Source organism: Aulonocara sp. 'chitande type north' Nkhata Bay, linkage group LG15 (genome assembly GCF_057382095.1).
Source record: "Aulonocara sp. 'chitande type north' Nkhata Bay isolate Kocher_YH1m ecotype deep benthic linkage group LG15, A_spYH_male_GT1.1, whole genome shotgun sequence".
Lineage (NCBI taxonomy): Eukaryota > Metazoa > Chordata > Actinopteri > Cichliformes > Cichlidae > Aulonocara > Aulonocara sp. 'chitande type north' Nkhata Bay.
The window spans coordinates 15,374,334-15,380,536 of record NC_141358.1 but is presented as its reverse complement, the minus strand read 5'-3'; positions in this window follow the sequence as shown (position 1 = coordinate 15,380,536).

The following is a 6,203-nucleotide window of genomic DNA, read 5'->3' as shown; positions in this document are numbered from 1 at the left end:
CAATCTATGCTACTCTCCCATATGGAAAAGATATATATAAATCTTATAAAGTTTGTATCTGTCTTGTGTGAAACTTGTATGAAAAGCATATAAGAGTGAAAACAGATATAAGATCCCTTGAAAAATTATATAATGAAACGTGTATGTTTTGGATACTTACTAAAACAATGTATGAAAGTAATGAGAAAGTGGCCACTTTCATGAGTAATCACACATAAGTTTTTACTATTTCTTTTCCATATGGGCTGCTACAGAGTCAGTGCTGTGCTGACTTTAAATCCTCTCATGATGAACTGCTCTGTAGCAGAATAGCCGGTGTATTCCAGACTTAAGATGGCCCATTTGAACAGCATGATAACAAGAGTGTTTCGACACACTCGCCATACATTCAGATATTTAGACAAAAATTGCTTGAGGGGAGGCAAGTCTTGTGGAACTTGTGGAGAGAAAAAGGGCAAAAAAAAAAAAAGATTCCCAAAATATCCTCCCTGTTCTGTCTGTGAAGTTGAAAGTGACAACTGCAATACCTTTGTTCTCTGAGTGCAGCTGCAAAAATAGCTTTCAATAATGTATTAGGAGAATAAAAACTGTGAGCTGATTTCTGGGGAGAAGGCGCTCAGCTCTGTGTATGTGCCAAGACCAAGAGCTTTCTCTGCTGTGCACAGACTGTGAGAAAAGATCAGGCTGGTGAACACAAACTGATCCTCTTGACTTCTAAGATTGCTCTACTTATCCAGCTGGGAATAAAATCTTGGCCTTGGAATAAACAGCTTATTCCTATACATATATTAATGTCTGATCTCAGCGAACAATTGCTCAAATGGGATAAATTGAGCTTATTTCTGAAATTTTGTGTGTGTATAGAGTTATGTGGACAACTGCTGTTTTCCCATCTGAGCAGAACAGCAATGTAATGACTCCAAAATGCAAAGTGCCTTGACCAGCAGAGCATTCACCTGAGGCTATGAAGGTTTAATTTCTTGTGTGCCTCAGTGTGATAAGTGGTAGTCCAAATGTTGTGACTTTCCTTCAAGCTCTGCAGAGGCTGGCCAACTGGAGCACAAACGGGTGGGGAAAAAAAACTCCTGAGTGATCAGAAATGTGAAAAAGAGAGCACAACTGAATTCCAGGCGGGCATCAATTATTAAGCCATGGAAGACAGCTGTGACAATATATCTTTATTGCATCTAGAAAGAAGGGAATATTTTAACAAACCACACACAACTATGAATCTACTATAAATCTAAACCAGTGTGTCAAACCTGTTTTAGTTTATGGGCCATATACAACTCAATTTGATCTCAAGTAGAATGAACTAGAAAACCTATTACACGATGACCTACAAAAAAAAAAAAAACTCCCAATCATGCCCTTTCTTCTTAAGGAATAAAAATATAGTCTGAAAACCTTTGAATTTAATCCACCATCAATCGGCAAAGCTGATGAGAAACAGCTGAAGATGTCTTTAGAAAAAATTCACCAATTTCGCCTTCGTTTTTCCCAGTTCAAAGTCTACCATCATAACTTAAGGAAATGTGTCAGAGTGGGTCCTTGAATTAACCTTTCTTACTTTGCTTTGCTATGGCAGGCCATATCAAAAATGCTGATAATAATTGAGGCCCCTGGTTTAGATTAAATAATCAGTTTTTCTGGTTGATATACATTCCAACGGATGACATCAAGTGCCAGACTTAAATAACACCATACAGATTGTTCTACCTGTAGATTGTAGGTTTTCACATCATAACTAAATATGTTGCGTTCTACCTGATGGGTTTGTGATCAAACCCTATCGAGTGTTTGCTGTGAGTAAGTTAAGTTTCAGCCTACAGCAGGTCTGCTGGTGCTGTGCCTAAAAATGCAGTCCCACATATGCTGTAACAACCTATAAGGTCTTTCCAGAGCCACAGATTACTTCATGTAACTGTGTTTTCTCTGAATACTCCAAATAGTATTACTTATTATGAAGAGACAAAACCTTACCTTATAATACAGCATTCTGGCAGCAGCATATGAACCCATCACAGTAGGAGAAACACACATTAAAATGAATAATATTCATTTAGCAGCCACAGTTTTAAGATCCTGGTATTGTTCATGCGTTGACATTATAAAACCTGTGCCTATGTTTTTTTTTTGTTTCATGTTTTCCTTTCTTGATTTTTATGGTATTACTGTTATTGTAACCAAATGAATTTGTGACCCATTTAATTTTAGAAACGTCTAGTATACTCCAAATCATACTTTCTTGCTTGAGAGACATAAATTCAGTCCTGCATCAGGTCGCTCCATGTACTTGTAGCACACTGTTTGAACCTTTTAACTGCTGTTTCAAAGTTTAGCTTCAAATTTTTTTATTTGAGAGGTCTCAAATGGAAGAATCTGTGAGTAAAGCATCTGGAAGATCAAATAAGATCTTTTCCATATGTGGGCATCTTTTGTGAGTCTTTAAATGACAATCTTTTAATTTATGCCCCTTTCTTGTCCTTCTGATGAGTGTTGTGGCTAAACTGAAAAGGATAATGACTCTGGATTTCAGTAAACATGTAATCTTCGATTTTTACCACCCATTATGTTTCTTTTTTTCTCAAGTATAAGAAAACATAATGAATATTTATATTACTTCAGTGGTGATGTCATCAAGGTGATATCATCCACCAACACAGCCAAACACAAATTTATCAAGCCTGCAGCTTGCAGCTGAGGCACGCTTCCCACACAGTGCATTCCCCCGAAACTCTACAGGTGTAAACTCAAGGTAGGCTGAATAGTCCTTTGAAATAATTTTCCAGAAACTAACCTGTCAGCTGCGTATGCCACAATGACTCATGTAGGTGTATATGTGCCCACTGACTCACGTTGCCCCCACTCATCTATAATTCTGTGTAAGTACAATGAGCAATGAACAAACAACAAGCTCAACCTGACCCAAAGAAGCCTTGTTTGTTAGTGTACCCAGACTGCATAGATGGTCTTTGTGTGGTTGGAAATACAACAAAGCCTGCTGCGTTTCGAATGAATGTGGGAGACAGAGCGTGTGGCCTGTCTGTCTCTTTGCATTTCCTCCTTTACTCATCATTGTTTGAAACAACACTTCCGTTGCCCCCCACACACACATCTGGATGGTTGTTAATGGAGATAATGTGGTTGATTTTTTTCCAGATTATGCAACAGTGACATCAGTTAAAATTTGTCATTTAGATATTTATTGCGGTGACGAGTTATTAAATGCATTAGTAAGAAAAAAAAAACAAAAAAACCCCCAACTATAAGCAAATATATGAAAACTGTGGAAATACATCCATTAAAGCTGTTCAGGGCTTTCTAATTTGAACCATAAATTACATAATTTGTGTGGACAACATGTCATCATATCCTGCTCTTGAACAGAAATAATACTAAAATGCTGGTGACGTTATTTTTAGTAAGTCAGTGGGGAGAAAGTAGGAAAACTCCAGGTCTGAAAAATGGAGTTCAGTGCAGTTCCTCTAATGACCTATTGCGACTGTCTTCAAAACCAAGCTATAGACTCTGACACTGAAATTGTTTATAACATGTTTATAGATTTGGTCTGTAATGTTAACTTCCACCGTCATACGGACTGTACTGTGATTAACCTGTTTGGCTTTTGCAGTTTTGGAGCATGAAATTTTCCATAACAATTTTCCATGTGTATGGATGCAGCTTACTAATCAACCTCAATACAGTCTCTTCTAGCTCCAAATAAAAAAAAAGAAAGAAATGTAGATGAACCAAGTGTTGACAGTGAGGCTTGAAAAATCCAGAGTACAGATGGCTGCAACAAGTCAACTAAACTTTTAGCGTTGCTGCCTTTGCTAGTCCACCACCAGGAATACTAGTCCATACTAGTTTTTCAGCATTGTTCTGACACAGCATTTTTCTGATTTTAGAGTTTAAGAATGCGGTCTTACATATTTGTTTAAAAAGCACATTGAAGCACATGTCCCAGTCATAAATGACCATGAAAGATTTCTCACAGTGTTGAAGTTAGTGCTGGGCGATATGGCCTAAAATCCATATCGCGATATAACTTGAAGCACGTGCTGTAACGATATATATCGCGATATATTATTTTCTTCTGCATAACATACTTTCCACACTATAAGGCACACTTAACCCTTGTATGGTGTTCAGGTCTGTGAGACCCGTGTTCAGTTTTTTTCAAAAGAAAAATTAAACAATTAATTATTTTTTCACGTGTAAATGTGTTGTGTCTTTCCACTCACTCCACTTGATTATAACTGATTTATTTATAACATTTTATATAAAAGAAAAACGAGAAGCATATTAATTTGTAAATGTGATCTAACAAAGGTAAAGGGAAAAAATTAACCATGTTTGCTGTTCATATGTCTTGTAATTGGGATGAAGTAAACATCTGTTGAGTAATTTAACATAAAATTGTTTGATAGTGTTAATTTGGAAAGCCAAAACTCTAGCGGGTCCACCAGACCCATGAACACTGGCTGAGTAACAAAAATACGAACACCACACAAGGGTTAAAATCCTTTAATTTTCTCAAAAATCAAGAGTGTGCCTTATGTATGAATTCTGGTTGTGCTTACTGACCTCGAACCGATTTGGGCGTGCAGAAATCTGTTAAAAAATGTTTTAGTACAACTTTGGTAAGCCGTACTGCTTGATGGATTGTCAGACCATTATGGCTGCCGTAATGAGGAGCTTCATGGAGTAATCTGTGTCCAAAACTCAGTCCTCTTCAGGTCCCAAAGTCAAACAAACACTGAGAGTTAAAAACGGTCTAAATTCTTTCATCTTTAATAAAATGATCAGCGTTGCTGCTTTACCAGGTGTAACAATTAAGTTTAACATCCAGGCGTCCATGAAAACAGAATTTATTCAATTTAACGGAGTTAGAAGTTAACAGGAAGTTAGCTCGCTAGTTTCCACCTAAACATGACATACCATGTTCTGACTGAGAGATTTTTGAAACGAATTAAAACGTACAGCTCTGCTATCACTTCCAATATAAATGAAGACAGAAGACTAAACAGCAGTGGCGTTTGCAGGGTTACTGAAGTTGGACTACCTGGTATATAATGTTGTGCTACGTGATTGCTAGCGACACAGCTATGTTAGCATAACATTAGCACAGTGAAGCTGGAGGATGAACGCCAACTTTTTTCCACTCGATAAAAGTTAACGTGGGGGGTTCTGGTGGTCAGGGACAAATGCAGCCGCATAGCAGGATGCTATACACGGGCCAAACTTCAGTCAGGAGAACAACTAAGATTATTCATCCACAATACAAGGTTAGTTATTAATATACTGCAACAACATGGGAATAGAACAGCTGCGAGAGAACTCAACATTAATGAATCAATGTTACAGAAGTGGAGGAAGCGCAGTTTTTGGCTTTCCCCATATTTCAAAAGTGCTTTATCTCTTTCCTATGACTGTCGCCCTGCATAATTTGCAGATGATAACGGTTGTAACCGCTGCGATGCTTTCGACCAAAACAGGCGCAGCTTGATGACATCATCAACATGCGCTATCGCGGTAGAGCGATACTTGTTGGTCGTGTCCAAATTCATGGGCTGCATCCTCCTGAGGCCGCATTTGTAGACCAATTATGTCACAGCGACGCGCCGAAGGCTGTCCAAATTCGTAGACTCCTCCGAATGCAGCCGACAAATGCGTCCTCCTTTTCCCCGAATTTGAAGAATGGATCGGGTGTGTCCTTCGTGGCCCACCATATCCCAGAATTCATAGCGCGGCCCAGCCAAACTCCAGTTTCCAACAATGGCGGCCGCTACTAAGTTTTAAAATTACTCATACTAATCTTTCTGGGTCACAAAATAAACTTTTAACATATTTTAGGCGAGAAAGTAGCTATGTAAACATCAAATATCTGCTCGGTTTATCAAGATATCACATATTTGCAAACGTGCTTCGACGTTTTCGGAGACGTCTGCTACCCACCAGCTCGATAGGTAGCCGGGAGCTTGAGGGTCACTGAAGCCGCCGAGAACGGCACAACTCCCGGCATGTCATTTTCAGATCACCACGGACTTTCGCTACTCGGGTTAAACGTAATATATAAGTCACTTAGACAACCTAAAAATGTTATTGTTGGGCTTTTTTCAGTGTTTTGTTTGTTCGTGAGTAAATCGGTTTGGCTGAGATTAAAGTTATTAGATTAGATTAGATAAAATTAAACTTTA